This window comes from Pteronotus mesoamericanus, unplaced genomic scaffold (genome assembly GCF_021234165.1).
Source record: "Pteronotus mesoamericanus isolate MK-2021 breed Mesoamerican mustached bat unplaced genomic scaffold, CSHL_Meso_final contig_228, whole genome shotgun sequence".
NCBI lineage: Eukaryota > Metazoa > Chordata > Mammalia > Chiroptera > Mormoopidae > Pteronotus > Pteronotus mesoamericanus.
This window is the reverse complement of record NW_026555095.1, coordinates 1,958,591-1,982,506: the sequence shown is the minus strand read 5'-3', so window position 1 is coordinate 1,982,506 and position 23,916 is coordinate 1,958,591.

Genomic DNA, 23,916 nt, shown 5'->3' with positions numbered 1-23,916 from the left:
AAATAAGAAAGGAGGAACATAAAAGAAGAGAAGAGATGGAGGTTATTTGAGCAGCAGAGTTCTGGTCTGCTGACACCCTCAGCAAGATTCATTAATCTTGGAGATTCTCACTCTCATTTACTAAACAACAGTGATTCACACAGAGTTACACAGACACAGTAGCAAAGTTAATTGGAATCTAGATCCCCTAACATTTCTTCCTTCCTTCAGCAATTCCTCAGTACTGCAAGCTAACATATTAGGTGAGACTGTTGCAGGCTTATGGGAAAGAGAAACAAACAAAGGGTAGTTAGCGTGGAATAAAAGTGGACACATGTTTTCCTTCAATTTTATTTTATTTATTTATTTAGCTTTGCTTTGTGTTTTGGCTTAAGCCCCCTGAGCAAAGTGAGAAGAGGGCAGAAGCAGCGTATGCGACCCCATGTCAACACTGGTATCTCCCCTCAGCTTTAAATTAGCTCTGGGAACTCAGTATGGCTCTCACCCAAGTCCAGAGAAAGAAAGAAAGGATGGAGGCAGGGAGAGAGACATAGCTATGAACACTGGCAAATTCTCTTCAGTCAGTGGCAAGCAGCCAGAGAGCCCTTTTAATTTAACTCTTTATCTTCTCTGGCAAAACAAATAACGCATTTGCTTAAAGACTTAAAAATTTCAAAACACGTGAATGACATCTGACAGGCACAACGAAGCAAATGGGGAAACCAAGACCTACATGAGGTTATGGTCTGCATTTTATCAGGAAGTTATTAGTGAATTCAAAATCAGCATCTAGGTTTTCTAATATGTATCTCAATATTCTATTCACTTGACCACCTTCCCAACCTTAGTGCCCAGCCTAGCACTGCATCTCTTGGCAACACCGATATGTTTAAATAGTAAAGAAGGATAAAGAACACAAGGCAATCATGGATGGTGGAGGGCTTGTGGGATGAAAGGAAGAACCATGTAAGGAAAATATTTTTTAAGTTTATTTCAAATATGCCAGGCAGGATAGATAGGTATACAGTGAAACAATGTACCATGTGGGAAAACATGATAAACAAGATTTTCACATTACAAACATCATTATGCTAGAAGACATGGTAAGCTTCAGGATCTGACCACAATTCTGTAAAATGAAATATAGCCCTCTTGGTTGACATGTAGACAGTTATCAAATAACATAAGATGAATCCTAAGGCCTTCTGGTCAATCGCTTTACTCCTAGTCTCTTCTGTGCCTTTCTAGATTAATAGGCTACTTGTAAAGAACTCCCACAAAAAATAGTACATACATTTTCCAGCAGTCATCATGGTAATTTGAGCTGGGGTTTTGTGTTATAATTAATAATCATCCCTGAAAGCTGGTGACAAGGTCTGTTCAACCACCTAAAAAAATCTAGAGAGAACACAACACTCAACAAAGAGAGTAAAGTCTAGGTTCCTCAGAATGTTAATGATAGTATTATTTTCAAATAAACGATGTCAGACATTTCCTTGAAATGCAAGTGTCTTAGAAAAAAAGGCATTGTGTTTTCTCCTGTCTCACAAACAGAGGGACTTCGCTGAAGCCAGTGCTCACTGAACCCTGCCAGGTTATTTATTGGTGGTGATGATGAAAATATCAACATTCCTACCTAGCAGAAAATCAAAATTTCGGGACTTTTTTAAAGTTACTTGGGTAAAATTAGAAACTTTATATTTTCACTTCCTAATGACTTGATACTACCTCATTTTAAGACAACATGTAACTTGGATTTCAAAAAGGTATTTCTTGAAGGGTCTTGTTTTTAGTCCTTAAAAGAGGAAGCTGCCAAATACCACAGGAGAGGTTTCCCCAAAATATCTGCAATGCAACTGTTTGCAGAGGGGCTGGAGAGTATTCCTGTGGGCAACTTGGGTGCAGCTCTTGAAGGATGTTCTTAAAAGGGAGCCTCTTAACAATGGGATAGAATGCTCACTTCCTAGGAATTTCTGCGGCTCCCTCACCGAGCAGCTGCTGCAGGGCTCCCCTGAGGGGTTGGCCCTGCTGCCTCTCATGCAGTGTAACTACCCTCTTCTAGCCACTCAGCAGCCCAAATCAGGCTGCGGGCAGAAGCCAAGGCGACCTTCATGCCCAAATAAGCCAGAAATGGGGGTGGGGTGGGCCAAGTGGAGATCATCTCCTCTGCAATCCCCAAAGGGCACAAAGCTACTGCCATCCCAGATGCCAAAAGGAGAGAATAGAGCCAAGGTCAGTAGAAAGCAGTGGCTGTCCTCTGGCTCTGGAGCAGGAAGAAGGGACCGATGCCAGATGAAAAGGAGACCCAGACAGAATTAAGCCAATGAAACAAGGGCCTCAAACTAAACCAAGCACAAAATGGAGAGCTCTTGAGGAGTTTTTGTTGTTGTTGCTTATGTTTCCTTGATTCCCTTTACCTTTAAAAAATTCCAGTTGAACTCTTCTCTCTTTGCTTGCTCAGGATTACAAATGAATGTGATAACAGCATAAAAACTTTCTTCTGAGAAACTTACATGTTTTTATCAACACAGTTGTCATTAATATAAAATACATTTACCGATTTATCAAAGGTAAAACCCAGCTGGTCCCTAACTATGTAACCTTCTCACCATTTCTTCATTACATAAAGTTAGAAGTTGTCTCCACCGATATGACCAAGATGTTGCAATGATGAGTGTAATCAACTATAGCAAAATAGGGTATCTGGATAAAAAGTGCAACAAATCCTTACATCATCACCAAAAATACAAAAGTAATTATAATTGAGAAACCACCAATGTGTGCCTGACACAGAATGACAGACTGTACAACCTCTGTCGCACAAGGCCATCCCAAGTTATTCGGTAAATATCCATCCATACAGCCCCAAATACTTGCATTAAACATTTTTAGAACAAATGGAGTCTAATTGAAAATGAACACCAAGAACAGCGTTCATCTGTGGATCCATGAACATATCCATGAGAAACAACAGAAGCAACCTTGTTGCAGAAGGGAGATAGTCATCAAGGAGCAGGATTCATTCAGAAGGGCCACACACTCTAGACACTGAGTAATATGCCTGTGTAAGAGAAAGGGCAGAATGTTGTGAGGCAGCCAGGCTCAAACTGCCATGATGATGGCAGAAGGAAAGAGTGCATAGCAACTGCCTGTGAGTGACCCCCATGTTTCCTAGCCTTATCAGGCCACAAAGCCTTCTCCTGCCACACCATGAGTCAAGGTTACTGCTGCCCGGTCTGTGCCATACAAACCTTGACAACTGGAACCACTTGCCTCAATTTCACTGAACTCTATCGACAAAACCTCTGAAAACTCCTCATTGAAAAGAACAATATTCTCCAGGAAAAAAACTATCTGTTTTTCCCCAAATAATACCAGATACTCAATTTCAGAGAACTGCTACTGTCGTATTGGTATTACTAAAGAAGATAGTAGAGCTTTATCTTTTTTTTTAAGCAAAAGGTCTTCTGAAATATAAATATCTAGTTTGGTGCTTCATTAGAGACCTTCCCCATCCTTCCATCTAACATCAGCCCAGCACTCTGATTTGCCCTTCACTCATGTGGTCCCATGAATATTCCAGTTTTATGCAAACTTAAAAGAAGTATTTATTAGTGATTTCATTCGTAGCATTTTATTTGAAGACTTAAGTTCCTAGAGTTAAATGGAATAGGAAGGAAAGGGATTAGCCCCTGCTGCTGGCATAGCACAGTCACGATGCTAATGTCTCTGTATGGAAAAGCTGAATTGCAGCAATATCTGAAATCACAGAAAACTCCAGAGAGCTTTGGAGGAATAAAATATTAAAAGCCAAAACAGGTTTGGGATTCTATTTTTCATGCAGGCAAGCTTAGTGGAGAAATTACGTATTATAAGGCCCCACAATGTAGATGATAGAGGAATGGGTTGGTGAGTTACCAGATGAGGAAGTTTTTAGGACCTATAACTTGTAATTGTGTTAGGGGTGAGTTCTAGCTGCTACCCTAAGTTTATTTCAAATGTAACTTCGACATAGTATTCATTCACTTGCAATGTTTCAACTAGTAAACAACCAGGGAGTCTCTTTTCATTTGGCAAGAGGGTCCAATAGCTACTCAAAATATCCCCTAGCAATGAAAAATGAAACCCACAAATATAACATTAGCAACCAGCTGTCAGAAGAAAATCAGGAGTAGGATTGCCAGTCTGGTCATCTCATGCCAGTGTGTTCATGAGAGGGGCTGTGTGTGTGTGCGTGTGTGTGCACATGAACGGCTTCCCATGTGAAGTAGCATGAGGAATGTGACTGGGTGCAGGTCCTAATGATGGCAGAATGCCTGGAACTTGAGATGTAGTGGCTAACTGTGCAGAGCTCCTCTCAGGGGTGGGAAGTGTGAGACAGGCAGATTAAAAAGATGATATATTATGTTAGAATTACTTTGTGCATTGTAGGTATGTTCAACATGTATGTAGGCTCCACACACCAGCTTGTAAGTGAAATGCACAGGCTGTGTATGTGTTTTCATTTTTAACCTTGGTGAATTCATTTCACAATACATAGAGACCTAAAACCTTTTCAAAGTAAACATCCAGCACTAGCCATTTAGTCCTCCAAGCATGAAGCATATTGACCATTTCGAGTCGGCACAGCGATTAACCGGCGAATTCATTTCTCATCCACCTCGGGGAGAATCTGTAGGGTTTATTTTGCATAGACAAGTACCAGGTGCCAAGCTGATACCCAACCTCCTCCTAAACTTAATGCCAATTCCTTCCTGAAAGAGCAGGAATGCAGTGGTATCAGCACTGGAGACGCGGGGACAGCGAACACCACGGTGGCGCTTGGAGTTTACAGAGGAGCATCTCAGCTCCTCCACAGCCGCGGCCACTCGCACCAACCCCTACCCCCGCCAACACACACACAGACACACACGTACGTTCCAGATCTCCCCGCCAAATCCGATATTGCAGCAAGTCTCTCTGCACACTCCTGCTCGCCTCGGGACCCAGCCAGGGCGCGGAGCCGGGAGGGCAGGGAGCGCACCGCAGGACTTGTAAATAAGCCCAATCCGTCCATCTTCAGAGCGCCCCTGACTCCACCGACCACCCCAGAGCCCCGCGGCGGGCAAGAGGGGACGCGAGGGGCCGGGGAATTCCCCCTTACCTTGCAGCGAGAAGAGGGACAGGAAGAAGCCCAGCACCCAGACGCTATGCAGCCAGTAGGTCCTCATGTCTCCGCCGCGTTCGATGCACCCTCACGCGCTCAGACTCTCGCCTCTTCCACTCGTGCTTTCTCCAGAAAAACGCGCCGCTCGCTCTCCTCGGGTTCCCTCTGGGCTCTCCGGGCTCGGCAACCCGGACAGACCAGGCTCCTGCCGTACGACGGCCGGACGCAGAGCAGTCTCGCTCTCCTCCGCCGGAGCTCCAGCCGCGGGCTGCGGGGGGACGCTCGAAGCCTGCGCCCGGAGTAAACACAGCGAGCCCCCTTCTCCCTCAAGCTCTCCCGCTCTCCTCCTTCCTACCCTCGTCTCCCTCACTCCCCTGCAGCTCCAACTAAATGCGACTGTACTTAAACAGGCAGCGTTTTATAGGACCGCGAACCGAGCCGAGAGGACCCCGCTACTGCCATCTAGTGTGCACATCCCGGTATCGCCACAACTCTCGTTTGCTTGTGTGTGCGTGTGCGCGCGCGAGGTCCAACCATGGCTTCCAATTCCCCCTCTCTCAGCAGACGCAGGTGAAGTTCTTGCCCTCCAGAGTCCTTGACTTGACCTTGTTATCCCATAGGTCCTGATTACCTTCTTTTTTACGAAGAAACGCTTGGAACTTACAACCCACATTTTTTCCCATTATCTCATTATTCTTTCTCTCTTTGAAATGTCCTTCCTTCCCCAACAACTCGATGGAAATACTCCTCTAAATGTAGCCATTACCTTCACCGCAGCAGTCTAATGGCTCTTTGAAGCCTCATCCCACCTGACTTTTATGCTTCATTTCACTGTGTTGACCGTTCCTTCTTAATTGACTTCAAAGTCAATGAATCAAAACAGTCCTCCTGGTTTCTGACCTTCCTTCCACCAGCCCCCTGGGTCCTCGGCTCTTCTTTGTTCATATTGTCTTGTTTCATCCCTAAATATAAGTTATTTGGAAATCAAACACAATTCTGCTGCTTACTCTAAGGCGAGGACCTCACCACTAACCTCCTATTTAACCCTCCAACCTGACTTCCTAGCTAAGGTGTGTATTCAGAATTTCCAATTGAATCCCCCTGTGGCCAAACCTGAATGGAGTGAGAGATCAGGTGGGTTTCCCAGTAAAGAGTACTCAGTATCTGGTGGTCAGATGAGCTGACTTTCAATTCTGCTACTGCAGACTCCATTTGTTGGGGACCTTAACCAAGTCATTTAATCTTGGAACTTCATTTTACTCAACAGTGAAATAAAATAATTGAATTGCATAATCATGACGTCTTTGGCCCCTTTCAACTTTATCTGTTTGTAATGTTTATATCAGGTTTCTCAACTTTGGCAATACTGACATAATGCACCAGATAACTCTGGTTTGAAAGGCTGTCTTGTACAGTATATGATGTTTACTAGCATCCCTGGCCTTTTCCCACTAGATGACAGCAGCACACCCACATATACAAGTCACAACAAATAAAAATATCTCCAGGCATTGCCAAATGCCTCCTATGGTGCAAAAGTGCCTCCAGCTGAGAACCTCTGATCTATACCTACTGTCATATTCTTCAGGAATCATTCCCCATTCCCAATTTCCCTGTTTAAGTGAGAAGAATCACCCAACTCCATGGGCTCTTTCCTTTTGTATTATCTTTCACTCCCTTTTTCAATTCCAGTTGGTCATCAACCTCACCAGTGTGAATGTGTCTAAACTGTCTCTATATTTTACAAGCTCTGCTGCTACCATTTTCACAATATAGTCAATATGTGTTGTGCACTATACTTTCCAAAATATCTAATTTTCAATTATCCAATTTGATTCTCATAACAATGCTGTGGTATACTCAGGGGCAATATTACCTCTTTTGTGTTAGTAAGAAATGGAGACACAGAAAAGTTAAGTGGCATCAGCAAAACTGAGGGAAGTTTCCTGATGGCGGTGTTATTTCGGACCCATCTCCTTCCTCTTTGTCTTTATCGCCACAAACCTAAATTCCTGCAGCTAATCCCCTTCCTCCATTCTCCATGCTCTAATCTAGTGTATATGTATCTTTCAGGTTAATCCTCTTTAACACTTTCTTTAAGGTTCTTACCTATTTAAGAGTTATAGTGGCTTCCTATGGACTTCTAGGTACAGACTAGAACCACCTGGGAGCTTTTAAAACCTTCTGACACATGACCCAAGAAAAATTAGATCAGAATCTCTGAGGTGGAGGCTTCTCACATCAGTAGATTTTAAAAGATCCCAGGTGATTCTCAGCTAGGGCTGAGAAACACTAGACCTACCAGGTTGATTTCAGATCCTTATTTCCAAATTTGAGATTCTCTAAAACTCTCACCTTGAACAATTTATGTTCCCTTTTCTATCACTAGTGACGATGTATTCCAGATTGCCCAATCTTCTTTTAGTTCCATGTACTTCCTTCATCTGCTGCTTGTTTGTCTCTCCAAAACTATAGTACTTTCAGGGGGAAGTTTGCATAGTGGCCAGAGCATGGATTTAGGAGCTAGAAAAAAGTGGATTCAGACATACATTGCCTCTAACAAACTGTGAGACTTTGTATGAAATCTCCAAGGGCTGTTGTGAGAATGACTCATGACATATTTAATAAATAATGTCTAGCAATATTATTTTTCAAGAATCAACTTAGATTTCTTCAATGTCAATGAATATCTTAGTAAGGTTTCTCAAAATATAATCTGGGGACTCAGATGTAGCAGAATCACTTTGTATGCATGCTAAAAATCCAAATTGTTTGATCATATACCAGACCTAATACATTAACATATCTTGATGTTGGGGTCTAGCAATCTGCATTTAACTAATTTCTTTTCCAGGCAATTCTTGTGTCTTTAAATGATTAAGAAAAATTATCAAAGAACAAAAGCTTGTTAAGAGGTGTGAGAATTCTTTAAGCTCAATTTCAGCCCTACTGGCATTTTGAGCGAGGTAAGTCTTTGTTGTGTGGAACTGACCTGTGTATTGTAGAATGTTTAGCATGATTCCTGGCCTCTACCCAGTAGATGCCATTAACAACTCCCCTTCAGTTGTGAAAAGCAACAATATCTCCAAATATTCTACATGTTGACTAGTGAAATAATCTCTTCAACCCCACTCTGCTACTCCTGTGAAGACCACTCATCCAAGGCAGTTGAGTCCCAGGGAACTCACACAATCATACAATTTAGATTTGGGTTTTTCAGAGCCAAGACATAGGTTAAATTAGACTTTGTGATCTCCCTACACTATATTTAGAATGAATTCCGACAATTATTTAGAAGTTTTCTCAAAAATTTTGTGGTGCCTAGACATTTGCTAGAATTATATACTGTATCATGTATAGTATCTATTTGTTTCTATCTTGCTTTAAAGAATCAATCTCTAAATTATATGTTAGTATCATATTTTTCCCAACTGATTATAAACACACCTTTCAGTTATCTTGTATCCCTTACAGAGCCTAGCAGAGTGCAAGATACAGGGCAGGCCTTTCTTGAGTGAGGCCATAGAGCACTTATGTATTCATGTATCAATTGTCCAAATATTTTTTATCAGAGATTACTTAAATCGTAATATATGCTTTAATATTTTTTTATCAGAGATTACTTAAATTGTAATATATGCTTTAATACTTTTTTCTCACAACTTTTTATTTTAGGGAAAAGAAAGTGTCCTATTCTTTTTCTACTCATACCCTTCAACTTTAGTTCGGGGACATTGTATACAACATAGAAGAATGGCTCTGAGATAGCCTGGGCAGAGTCACTTGTAGGAATTTTATAAATAGCAGATATTTAGGTCCTCTCCCCAGAAACTGTAATTTGGATGTGGATACGGCCAGAAGTGGATCTGATGCATTCCCATAGTTTGAGAACATTGAACTTAAAGACTTGTGTATATTTCTGAATGCAAAAATTTACCCACATTCTATGAAGTTCAGCTTATGTGGATGATATCCTTCCTAATATCATGGTGGAAGACATGCTTATATATGTGCACATATGTAGTAGAAATAGGTAGAAAAAAAATGTGATTCTGCATCATCACTGTAGTTCTAAAAAGCAAATTTTGGTTAGAAAGCCATACATAGTGTAAGAAAAAATAATTGCAAACATAGAATCCCTTCCTAGCTTTTTACCTAAAGACATTTTATTCCCTTCCCTTGCACTGCCTTCCACTCAAACAAAATCTCCAAGTTTATAAAGTCTACCAGTGCACATTGCTAATTCTCAGCGATGGGATTATAATTTAGTCTAAGTAGCTTCCTGGTATTATTGTTAAGTCATTTGCATTCTAGCAAAAGATTTGTATTCTGATGGGTCTGGGAATTCCTGGAAGTTACCCCCTCTCCTTGTTCAGTTGGATCCTCTTCTTCTGAGTGGAAAATAAAAGCAGGTTGTAAATACAAAGGAAAAAGCTAGTAGCACTAAAAGTCTTTATTAACTCTCTTTCATTAGAACCCGAAATTCCCTTACCAAAAAAGAATTCCTCTCCCACTCAAGAGCTCCCCAGAGACACATGAGCTGGCTTCTAAATATTTTATTTCAGTAGATCCCAATTACCTCCCTATTAAATGGGAAGAATATTTATGTTAAAATATTTGTGTTTAAACTACCTTACATGGATTGTTCCTACACAATTATCAGAATAATCATAGGATTTTTTTAAAAAAACAGCTTTTGTAGTAATATCCCTAAACTAAAATCAAGAGGAAAGGAAGAGCAAATGCAAGACATACTGAGTCAGCAAAACTACCTCTAGATGGAATACTTTTCGAAGGTTTCTATAAAGTGTCAGCAAATCCTTTTAAAAAATTTAAAAAAACTTAATTGCAAATACAATTAGATTTATATGCATAGAAATGCACTTTGTTCAGATATCTCTTAAGATCTATTGAGAAAATGATATATATATTTGTTAAAAGGGGAAAAACAGCTCTGATGTAGAAAAGGTAAAAACAGGTAATTATATATAATTTTATATATAATTATATTTATATTATATGCTATATTTATTTATATTATAAATATATTATATTTATATTTATTTATTATTTTTATATATATAGGGATAGCCTATGGATTGCAGGCTGATTGCATATATATAAATATATATTTACTATATAATAAATATAAATATATCTTTAAGTATAAATATATATTATATACAAATACATATGATTATATAATTTTATATATAATATCATTATATAATTGTATACTTATATGTAATTATATAATTATATATTTTATTTATATTTATATATAAAATTATATATATTTATATATAAAATTACCTATTTTTACCTTTTCTACATCAGAGCTGTTTTTCCCCCTTTTAACAAATGAACTCTCATCCTGTAGTAGTATACAGCTGGCATTCATTCCTGCTTATATTGTACTACCAGTACTTGACTTCATACAAAAGAAGATGATATGCACAATATCTTCCATAACAGGCTTCACAATCAGCCTGCAACCCACAGGCTGTCCTAATGCCTGCCAGAGCAGTTTTCATAGACCTTGAAACTGGTTACATAATTTATGTGGAATAAGAAAATGAAGAACAAGAACACAGATATTTTTAAAAATAATTTATTGTTATTCTATTACAGTTGTCCCAATTTCTTGCCCTGTGCCCTCCTCCACCCAGCCAACCCCCTGCTCCCACAGTCGTTCCCCACTCTGTTGTCCATGTCCACGTGTCATTTCATACATGTTCTTTGACTAGTCCCTTTCCCTTGTTTCCACCCTTATCCACCTTTCCCCAACCCCCACTCCTGTCACTGTCAGTTTCTTCCTTGTTTCTATGCTTCTGGGTGGCCCATGGACATACAAAAGTATGCTCAACATCACTAGGCAACAGAGAGGTGCAAATTAAAACCACAGTGAGGTACCGTATCATACCAGTCAGAATGGCCATCATAAACAAATCAACAAAAACAAGTGCTGGCAAGGTTGTGGAGAAAAGGGAACCCTAGTGCTCTGTTGGTGGGAATGCAGACTATTGCAGCCACTGTGGAAAACGTATGGAATTTCCTCAGAAAACTAAAAATGGAACTGCTTTTTGATTCAGTGATTCCACTGCTGGGAATATACCCTAAGAATCCTGAAACAACAATTCAGAAGAAATTATGCACTTCTATGTTCACAGCAGCATTATTTACAATAACCAAGTGCTGGAAAAAGCCTAAGTGCCCATCAGTAAATGAGTGGATCAAGAATGCAGATTTTTGTAGGCATCTGTAATTAAACAAGCCCAGCTCCTGTCAAAAATGCTTATAATGGATAATTGTGCTCATCTAACAATAATAATAAGACATTTAGGTCATGAAGCTACTTCACAGGCATGAACTCATTAACACAGCAATGGAGAAAATTTCAGAAGGGAGGAGTTTATCACCTTATCTTTGACATTTTTCACCATAAAAGTTTACAACTAAAAAAAGAAAAGCTGGAATTCGATTTGTCAAGGGTCCAAATTATAGAACGTTATGTGAAAGAATTTTAGTATGAAGGGACTTTCGATGAGACAGTGTGGTGTGATATAGAAGAAAAATCTAGCTGTAACCCCAAATATATATGGGGTTTTCCAGTCACTGTATGAGCCTGGTGTTGGTTTGCAAACTGAGTCCTGTGTACTAAAGTTGATGAGAAACTGGAGAAAGAAGCAAACCACTTCAGACTGGCAATTTTAATAAGCAAAGGGAATTTCCAGATGAGCTATGTCTTGGGCAACAGCAAGACAAGCGGATCTCTGCTTCCACCTGCCAGAATCTTAAGAGTTTACATAGAGGTCTTAAAACTGGGTTTAGTCATGTATTCATCCCAGGTGGTCTTAACACCTTGCTCTCTCAAGTCTGTGTCCACGAAAACAGCTCCAGCTATGGGAATGGTTGGTATAATGTAAAAGACCTGTCCAGAAGGTATCCAGCCATGTCATATGAAAAACAGAGACATTTACTGAAGAAGATACAAGATGCAAGAGACATTATACATAAAACATTGATGCCTCGTCCCCTTCGAAGTAAGCACCTTGGGACCTCGCACAGTTCTCCTAATCACTATCAGTTGCCCCATTGTAATTTCCTGAATCTCATTCATGGTCTGAAGTATCTTTCTTTTCAAAGATATTTTAGTTTTAAGAAAAGTCAGAAGTCACAGGGCACTATATCTGGGTTGTATGGGGGCTGAGTAACCCGGGTAATTTGATGTTTTACCAAAAAACTCTGCAGGAGACATGATGCATGTGCAGGGCCGTTGTTGTGATGAAGCTGCCAATCACCAGTTGCCCATAGCTGAGGCCTTCTGAATCAACTGAATAGTTTCTGTGGAGGAATAGTCAAGCTTAATGCACAATTTGATGCAGATTTTTTACTCTACTCACTCAGTCATTTTTTTTTAATTTATTATTTTTCAAATACAGTTTTCTCCATTTTCTCCCCACCACACACCCACCCATCCCCGCCTCCCACCCTTGGTCCTATCCCCGTTTGGCTTCATCCATATGTCCTTTATACATGTTCCTTGATAACTCTTCTCCTTTTACCCCCGTTATCCCCTCCCCCTTCTCCTCTGGTTAGCTGTCCAGATCTCCCAACACCATTTTTTGGAGAGGCTATTTTTACTCCATTTTATGCTTCTGCCCCCTTTGTCACTCAGTCATTTCGAATGTGAGGGACACACAGTACACATACTCACTTAACCACGTCTACTGCCCCCACTGGCTAGTACAGTGAAGTCATCATTGTTCACGCATGTGCATTCCAGTCCACTCTCCTTGGCTGCCAGGTTACATCAATGATGTCTCACAAATCGTTTCTATTATATTAACAATGGCTTGGCTCTTTTTGGACAGACCCCATACATTCCAAGGACTGAGAGGGGTTGGAAGTGAGAAGCCTCTGATTACCTGGGATCAGCTCATGGGTCAACTATCATTCACATCCTCTCCGCGACCTCCTCTAACCCCTGGGTAAATAGCCTAATTGATTTGAGGTCTAGTTCTTCCCTTAAGGGTATTGTGACTATCTATTGAAATATGACATGTAAGTTAAAGTACTCATTGGAGGTTTATCAGGAGACTACCTCAAACACCACCACCATCATCTACCTTTTCCTAAACCCATTCTCCCTCCAACTTTATGAGTAAGACTAAGACTGTCAAAACTCAAACAATATGTCTGAAGTCATCCAGCTAAACAAACAATACAGAATTTAGCCTTTCTGCTTCTTAACCTTGTACTCTAAGTATACAACTAAAGGTAAAGTTTCCCCCCAATGCTCTCCCATAAAATAACACTTCTCTCCTGTATATGGTATAATTTTAAACTATTTACATAAATATAAACAAAACTCCAAAGATTATTTTGTTTTAGATAAGGACCAGGTAATACAGCCTGAGGCCATTTGAATAATGACATAATTCCTGACCAATAAAGAATTTTTGCTGAGGATGAAAGTTGACAGGTGTCAGAATGAGAAGCTATAATATCCCCCTTTCAACCAAAATGACTTATTTTTCCTTAAAATATCTGCATTTGCAACTGAAAAGAAAAAAGTATTCTGGCTGAAGAAATTGCTTTTGCCATTAGGATGCAAATGGCCAAGCAAATTTGTTGCCCAATAAATCTTTTGGGGCATTATATAGACATAGTCTTAGAATTTGTAAAGCCTAAACTATAAAAGCAAATAACATAAAGGGAGAAGCAGCTATAAATTCCAAATCTAGATGACACTTTTGTATGTAAAGCTCAGAGGGTCAAAACATATCCTTAAAAACAGGGATTTTTGGAACCAAATGGAGTTAAAAAAGGGTTCTGGTTTCTTCTCTCTTGTTCCTTCTGCCATTTTTAATATTGTACTTTTAGCAATTAATGGAATGACATAGCAGGACCTAACAACCTGCATTAAGCAATGTGAATTAGAAATTCCTTTTTTTCATCCTCATTCCCTATGTTAATTACAGTCCATGGTGAGAGCGTAAGAACAAATCAAACTTGGAAGGAAGGTATTTTGACTCTTTATTGTGTTCCAAACACCATAAAGGGGGATTTAAATTCAGAATAGACAAACATTGCAACCAGTAAAAGGACCTAGATGATCATAGAGCCTGACCGTTGCCTGTACTTCACTGATGAGTAAACAGGCTTAGAAAGACACAAGGATGATTTTCAAGGAATTGTGCTTACATGAAAAGAAAAGATTGCATACATTTTCATTCTTATCTCTCACTACACTTCCACAGATACCTCATCCTCTAGCCAAATTATTCACTAATCCTTCCACAAATTGAATCTTTTGTTCAAGCCACCTCGTTTACTTTCTTCAAAATTTTTATTTACCTATGGCAATCCTACCTTATATTCAAGGAGAATTTTTTCAGTTATGACCATGAGGCAAGGATTTATCTGTCTTATTCATCACTATGTCCTTGGAACTAAGCATAGTTTCTTATATTTAAGAAGTATGTCTGAAAATATCAGTTGAATAAAGAAATTAGTCTTTCATCTATGCTTCTGGAAGTGAGCCCCTGTTTTAGTTTGTAAGTAATTTGTAATTTATGAGTAACTGACTATAGTTGTATGTGGCCATAGCATACCTGCCCTATTCAATTGCAAGCTCTCTGAGGGCAGTGGCCATGCTACTGAATATATCTGCTGTAACACCACATATTGTTTTAAGCATTTAGTCACAATAAAGTTAATGAATAAATAAATGAGTGAATGCGTTAAAGTTGAGGTTTTGAGAGAATTGCCTCAACTATATGCACAACAATAGATATTATTTAAAATTTAAATATTTTGAAGATCATTAAAGTGCCAATAAAGAATAGAAGCCTTATATCTAGCCATCCTAGAGTAACTCAATTTTTAAAACTCTATTGAGGAAGACTATTATTTTTCTAAAAGTATATAGACACTTTATTTTGACTTAAAACTTATAGATGTACATTTATTTACCACAAATTTCTTCATGTAAGTCCATTATCTTTCTTAAAAAAAACTTATAAAACATCTGAAAAAAATCTTAGTATGGAATTTCTTCTACATTTTCCCTGAATCTTTTACAGTTGTCTCACCCCTCACCTACTTCAATAGCATTTTTAAGATTACCTTTAATTGATATGTCCAAGGCATTCAACATAGCTTTCATTTAAACACCAAGTTTTTCTTTTTTCTCTTTGTTTTAAATAGTAATTAGTTAAATTTTTTAATTGCAATAGCATATAAAGCTGGCATAAATATGTTTGGAAAAATACTTAACACTTGGTAAACATATAATTTGGCTGATGGGAAAAGAACAGCATGATGTACTAAGCTAAGGGGGTCTCCTAATCAGTGGCTCTTCATCAAAATAAGGGAAACAGAGTGTTGGTTAATTGATGAGTTGGGTAAGTACAGTAGGGTAAGAGATCTCTTCCTGTAACACAAATAAATCTTGAGATAGTTGTTGCTCTATAATACGAAATGCATAAAAATCCAGATCTCAGAAGAATGTTTATAACAACAAAAAGGGAACCCACATATGGGCCTCAGATGCATTCCAAAATTTGACATTTTGTTAATAGGTGCCTATGTTTATTCATCTATAACATATATCTAAGTTTACTGTTGGTTGTAGAAATAAATAATGCTTTCATATTCATTTTATTTTTATTATTTCAGGGATGAAGGAAGACTATAAATAAATCATGTCACAAGCAGGCATTGATCACATTATTGAGAGAGAGAGAGAGAGAGAGAGAGAGAGAGAATTGTAATAGATACACAAGAAATAAAGAGAGGGGACACATGGCCACTGTCCACATAAGGGTTTACAATTTAGTGGGAGGAACGAGAATACAATAAAGCCATTACAGTAATGTAAAAAAATGAGAAAGAAAATACTGCTATCACCCCTGTTTAGACTAAAAAGTACATATTTTAACAAAATTACATCACATTTTGGTTTTCCTTGGCCATGTGCTCTGGTCAAACCACTGTAGTTCTGCATAGAACACAACCATAATCCCAGGTATTACTTATAATAAACATTGTATTCTTACTCTTTTGCAAGGAATCCCTTGTACACTTTGTTGTCAGACAGCCAAGATTTCTCTGGGAGCTTTTAGAGAAGGATAGGCACAGGCATTGGTATCTTTAATTCTGTTGAATGCATCAGGTACACCACTGTTATCAGTGGCTTACTGGTAGAATGAATATGTCACACATTCGTGGGTCTTTCCATATATGTAGCTACACATTTTTATGTCATGTGTGTATGTGTATGTGTGCGGTCATAGTGGAGTAGGAGAATTACATTTGTCTTTGAGAAATCATCATTTATCAAGTTAGATTGATTATCAATCCAGAACTGCTTTCAAGGTCAAGGACTGCTGAATGTCCAGAAATGAGATTTCTCATGGATGGGTGCCATAGTCTATCAAGAGCTTGATGAATGTTCTCACACCTGGCCAGTCTGATATACTGAGAAAAGTGGATTCAGATTCCTTATTCCTTGGTTACCTGGTGACTGGCAGAACCCATCCCAGTTTTGGCTTCTGACCTTGCATAGCAGACTTTTTCTTTCAAATTTAGCTTTAGGGGCACTGTTATTTTTCTGGTCCATTTCACTAGATTTCTAATCCCTGTGCCCCACCCTCATGTTCTTCACCACTTTTTCTTTAACAGCTCTGTCTGGCTGTGCTCACTTTATCTGCTGTTTCTGGAGTGATGTCTAAAGACTTGAACACAATTTCATCTTAACATATGTGATACATGTGGTCCAATTCTTCCTTTTCTCCTCTTTGTAAGGTGAAGATAGAGATTATTAAATTAAGATTTAATCCTCCATTTCTGTTTTAAATTTTTCATTCTTCTTATATTTACTTATTTCTGCCCAGTTGCGTTTTCTCTTTGTATTTTTTCAAAATTTAAAAAGTGGCAAAAATGCATTAGAACATAGTGAAATGTAACATCTTACAGAGAAAGAACATGCAGTATGACAGAGTCCATATTCTGGGCCAAGTATATTTTTCTCTACCCTTTTTTCCTCACTGTGGACACATCACTCAAGGCCAAACTTTTGTCCACCAAATTATTTTCTTAAAAATAACTGCATTTACTGTCAACCCTCCTTCCTACAAATTCACATTGTCTGCATCATTTGTCTCATAATTATGGAAAAAGTCCATCCACTGTCAGTATGTCACACAAGGGTTTGTTTGACATCGATATAAACTGGCAGCCAAAGAGAGTGGGCTAGAATGCGCATGTGTGAGCAATGATGGCTTCACTGTACCAGTCAGTGGGGGGTAGTAGATGCCATTGAGTGAGCATGTGTATTGTGTGGCTGTCACATTCAAAATGACTGAGCAAATAGAGCAATGAATCTGAATCAAATTTTGCATTAAGCTTGAACATTCCTCCAAGGAATCTATTCGAATGATTCAGAAGGCTTTTGGAGACAATGCAATGAGTATAGCACAAATAAATATGTGGCACAAATGCTTCATACGTAGTCAAGAATATTTTGAAGTGGTCCACATTCTGAAAGGCCTAGAACAAGTAGAACGCCTGAGAATGTTGAACATGTATGGGCTGCAATCAAAAAAGATCGGCAGCTGACAGTGCAAGAAGCAGCTGATCTGGGGATTCCAAAACTACTCTGACTCAGATTTTGATACAAGATCTTGGCATGAAATGTGTCATGACAAAATTCATTCCATGGCTTCTGCTACAAGAGCAGAAGTAACATCATGCTGCATTTGCCAATGACTTGATTCAAACTGCTACCAATGAACCAGATTTCCTCAAGAAGGTCATAACCAGAGATGACTCATGGGTCTACATCTACTCGTATGATCTGGAAACGAAGGCCCAATCATCCCAATGGCAGTCTCCTGGTTCTCCACACCTAAAGGAGGTGTGTCAAAGTCACAGTAGATCAAGACCATGGTAACTGTGTTTTTTGATTGGGAAGGTGTTGTCCATCATAAGTATGCTCCTCCAGGACAAACAATTAATAAGTACTACCTCAGTGTTCTTTGTTGGTTGAGAGATGAAATATGATGAAAACGGCTGCAGTTAGGGACAACTGGTGATTGGCAGCTTCATTACAACAATGTACGCACTCACGTATCACATCTTATGCAGAGTTTTTTAGCAAAACATCAAATCACCCAGGTGACTCAGCATCCCCTATGGCACTGATTTGGAACCCTGCGACTTCTGGCTTTTCTCCAAACTAAAATCACCTTTGAAAGGGAAGGGATTTCAGACCATCAGTGAGATTCAGGAAGATACGATGGGACAGCTGATGGCGATTCCAACAAAGGATTTTGCCGAGTGTTTTGAGTAGTGAAAGAAATGCTGGGAGAACTGTGTGTGGTCCTGAGGTGCCCATTTGAAGGGGACTGAGGCATCATTGTTCTCTGTACAATGTTTCTTTATCTTTCATCTTCTTCAATAAATGTATCTATTTTGCATATTATATGGATGGATAGTTTTCAGACAGACCTCACATACTGCCTTCCACTAACCTTTTGTTATAATATTTGCTTTGCATTTTTTTTTTTTGGTATTTGTGTAAGATTTATCAGGTTATCAATCTCATGTCATTAAAACCATAATGAGATAGAGAAATGAGTATCTCATACTTTGTCCCCCCCATTTTTATGACTTATTATGTGGGTTACCTTTTATCACTATCTGGACTATAAGCTCCATGGTGAGCAAAAATTAAGCTTTATATATAATAATATTATAGTGACTTGGCATTATGGTTTTCATGAACAAGTTCTGACTTCAACAATGTACTCATGAAATGAAAAAGGCACAAAGAGTACATGAAACAGTATATGAAACCTGAAAGGACCAATAATATAGATAGGAGTAATAAATTTCAGCATCCTGGTCTAGTAAATGGAGTTAACTATATCCATCTGCTCCTTCACAGAATGGAATTATGTAACTATAAATTATTCTAATGACTACACCACTGAAGATGCCTTACTATCGCTTACCTGTTGGGAACTGTCCCGCCTGGTTTCAGGGACTGTAGCCTTTCTGACAGATAAGAGGGCCCCAAGACTGGAGCTAAGCAAGGAGGCCTTGGGAAAATGGGCCACTGAGGAAACAAAACCTGTCCCCCTAGCAGGAGTGCAGCCCCGTCCGCTTCACATCATCCTACTTGGCCCCAGAGGATAGTTGGTTATTCAGTGATGGGTAAGACTTCTCAACGGCAGGGCCAACCTAAGACAGGCACAGTCGCATAGGGGCCATCAGGGAAGAACTTGTGGTACATGAAGAAGGAGCTAAAGAACCTCACCCTTCAGCTTTGTCATGGCTGAAGTCCTCATTCTATCTGAAAGAAGTCTCCTTATCTCTTGGCTGCTCTGCTCCACCTGCCAGACTCTGGCTATAAACAATACCATAGGCAGGTACAGCACTGATCTGGATCAGGATCAGGCCGTTCCTGGGGGGCAATTAGGCTTGGAAAAGGAATGCATTAAATCCTATGAAACCTACTTTGCTAAGAATGCCCTTGAGTACTGATGTTTGAGATCCCAGCAGAGGATGAATTTCTTTTTCCAGGTTTTAGAGCTTAAAAGGCATCATCCTGTCTACCAGACCTTGACCTGAGGCAAATCTCTGTGTTCCTTCAATTGTTATCTATGATCTCTATCTGTCTTCTGTAAACATAGCCTTTAGGCATTGATTGGTAAGCTTTGAATGCATGCTGTATACCCCTGTGCATATCATTCTCAATAAAAGCCACTTCAAGAGAAGGGCTCGGGGCATTCTCCACTGGAAGGAATTGCCACCCCCTCTCCTGACAGGCAAATTGTCTCTGGTATAGTTTATTTCTTCATCTGTGGTGACCGGGGATACTCTGCAGGACAGAGCCTCTCTCATCTGGAGCCCAAACGGGGACCCCACACTTACCATCATCTTTTGAAAAGCTTCTCTCCAAATCAAACTGTATATATTTATTAGTAAGTAACAGATAAATGCGTAACTTATTTTGTAGTAAAATAACCAAGAGCTACAGTATTATCCTAATTGAATTATTTAAAAATACTGTAAATAAGTCACAACTATTAACTTCATGAGCTTTCTCAATGGGTATAGGACCCTGGGCTGGGAATATGTACTCTGTAGAAATTTAAAGGTATTATTATTTTATTAGTTATTATTTTTAACAACATTAATAATAATAAGACAAATTCTCTGCTAAAGAGGATAGTTTTTAGTCACTCTGCAGTTACCCCAGCTTTGAATTTCCCTTTTCTGGGACAGTCAGTTCACAAAATGCTAAATGGGTAACCAGAGAGGCAAGAAACAACCATGAATGTTAGATCCTAATTCACTTGCCTGTAACATGTTGTTGAGTGGTTCTCTCTTTTATTCTCTCATTGCAAAATTACAGACTGATTATAAGACCATCATCTTTGAACTGCTGTTAGACCAACACATATAAAGCATTAAAAATAGCAAAAACATTTTAAAAATTATTGCCCAACTTTTACAGATTATCCTTAACCTAAACTAGACCCATTCTAGTATTTCTTGAAAAATCACCAGCAATTATATGTCAGCTAGGATTTAGGGAGCTATGATTGTCCATTGTATAAATTTTCCTTCAAATCCAGGGAGCTAATCCTTTATCTTTTTGATAGAAATTTGTTTTGGGGTGGTACATGTTTGAACCTGAGTCTACTACAATAAAATCCCAAAAATTTATAAAGAGGAAGTGAGGAAGATTGCATTACTAATTGAAGAAAGTTATTTTAAAATAGTTAAAAGTTTATTTTATTATAAAATCTGTATCTTTTTGCTAATTTAAAGCTTCCTTTCAATAATTCATACACACTTCATGGGTCAATGTGACATAACAGGCTAAAATAATTATGAATTTATCGCTGTCCATTTCAACACTGATAGCATTCAGGCCTGGGCCTTTTGAGAAGACCCTGGATAATGAAAAGCAGTTGATCATAACAATTAACAAATATTAATTAAACGGTTCTCCTCCAACTCCAAAAAAAATAGGCTCAAAATTGTATAAGCTGGTAGCATTGCTTATTCAAATCATGGCATCTAATTTACCCTAACACTTTCAGGACACAATGAGGGTGCATTCTTAACATATGAGGGAGTTATTTATAATACTCAAATACAGAGAAGAAAAATAATTTAACTTTAAAGTAGCTTATCTAAGTTACTTTAGATAACTTAGAATGTTTAAGCACTTTCATATATTAGACACAACTGGTCAGAGTTTTGCTCTTAAGGAGGTCATATCAGCATTAGAAGAGAAGAAGAGAAAGGAGATTGTTTTTAGAGTGTTTGTTAATGCCACATCTCTTTCTGTTCTTTCATTTTCTAGTGTTTATTTGCATCTGTGGTAAGGATAAGGGTCAGAAAGTTATTTGTATGGATGTGTAAGGACCAGCTATTTAAACACATCTTATTCCCACTTAATCAAAAACACCTTCATAGAATTGGAATTCAAGGATAGTTTTCAAGGAGAAAAGAAAGATGATTTGACTGGATCATTCCAATAGTTGAAGTAGACTACTTAGCCATCTGTTGTTATCTGAAGGTATTAAGCTTAAGTTGGCAGAAGTGGCTGCAATTGTTGATAAAAGTGTACTAGAGAGTCATGCTGCTATGGAAACAATATCCTTGAGTTTACATTACACCCTGTAGGGGTCTTGACACCAAGAGTGACCACCTATAGTGAGAAAGTATAACAAGAAATTACAGAAAGCTGTGCAATAATATTTAGTTTCTAAAGGGAAAAGTTGCTAAGTGCTAAAGCAGATTTTTTTGCTTTGTATCTGACTTTTCTGATATAAAAAGGAAGTTATTTTATACGTAAATGCATCTATGTAAGGATTTAGTACTCTGCTATTGCAGAAAGGAGTCTTGTAAAATATTTATTCCCGTAATTTACCTCTTCCAAGAAATAAACTATGAGCAGATAAAAAAAAAGGCTAATTTATTATCAGTTTTTTAAAAAATTAATCTAGGACCAACTATATAAAAACATTACAGAATGTGTTACTTTGCATTGTAGACATGAAAATTCAGCATGAACATCATTAAGCTCAAGACTAAGTCTGAAATAAATACTAGGACTTTACATTAGGTTCTCTGACTTCTAAATAGAAAAGCTGGATTGTTATAGAAAATATTTCAGATGTTCTTAATTATAGAGAGAGAGACACACACAGACACAAAGAATATCAATAATTTTTTTCTCTATAATAGTCTTAGATAAAATATTTTTAAAAGAATTACAAGTTAAATAAGTATAAAAATGGAAAATACTGTGAGTTTTTTTTAAAAACTAAAAGATTATCCCATAGACTCACCTCTCAAATATAAGCTTTATGTCATTTTAGTATATTTTTTCCCTCTCTCACTTTTAACCCTCTGAATATGTTGAAGCAACATTTACATTACTGAGGATTTGACTTAAACTTAGAAGACAAGAAATTCCCAAAAGAAAGAACTGAGTCCAAAATGCAATACATTTGTCATCTCCTGTCTTTATAGAATATACCTTATCAGATTCCATTCATAGAACCAGAGATCATTATAACTAAAATGGATCCCAGATATTGTCAGTATCAACTCCCTCATTTGACAAATGAGGAATCTGAAATCCAAGTAAGTGAAGTTACTTGCGGAGGTCATGCAATTAGTGAATGGTTAACTTAGACCCATACCATTTTCAAACTAGCCCAGTGCCATCAATTTATTCTGATACCTCTGTATATTAAAACAAACTTCAAGTCATTTGTGACTGATATAAATATATTATATCAAGTTGCTCTTTTCCTAGTCTTTCTACTAGTATGTTTCTCTTCCCATAACAAAGGGACTGTAACATGCGCTGTGCCTACTGCTGCCTTAACCAGATAGAAATTCCCAACTATTCTGTTCTGTTTACCTTGGTGTGGAGAGAGTGCTCTCCCTTCATTTTCCTCTTTTCAGAAATGTGTCAAGCCTGGGTCAGAGGGAAAAGTACACGTGTTCAGAATAGTTGAATGGCAGACTTCCTAACATGATGGATAAACTCAGTGAACTGTCACACTAGAAGACAATTCAAATTTAGAGTCCTTACCACTCTACTTCCAGACCTAACACAAAAAATGCACCTTTGCCTCCAAACCCCGCATACCTAAATTTCAGTTCCTCTTATTCCTCCCATACAATGTACAACTCTTTTCTCTTCTTTCCCTTTATCAAAACTCAACATTTCAGTCCAGCCAGGCTGCTATAACAAAATACTACACACTGGGTGGCTTAAAAACAATAGAAATGTATTTCTTACAGTTCTGGAGGCTGGGAGTCTAAGATCAAGGTTCCAGCATAATTAAGTGAGGAACCTCTTTCAGGATGAAGACTTGTGACTCCCCTCTCTGTCCTTCTATGGTAGAAGACTCAAAGGAGCTCTTTTGGCCTCTTTTTCACAGGTATCAATCTCATTCATTAAACTCTTCCCTTGTAACCCAATCATGTCTCAAAAGCACAACCTTCTAATCCTTCATACTGAGAATTAGGATTTCAACATATGAATTTGTGGGGCCCACAAGCTTTTAGACCACAGCACTCAGTCTTACCAGGTTTCTTGGAGATGAAAACCTAGTCTGAAAATCTCTAAAAAATTTTTCTTGTAGCTCTTTGTTTCAACTTTGGTGTATGCTGAGATAAAGAAAATAGTTTTTAGAGGAAAAGAACAGGGAGAAAATACACAAAGGAAAAAAAATCAATATTTGAGA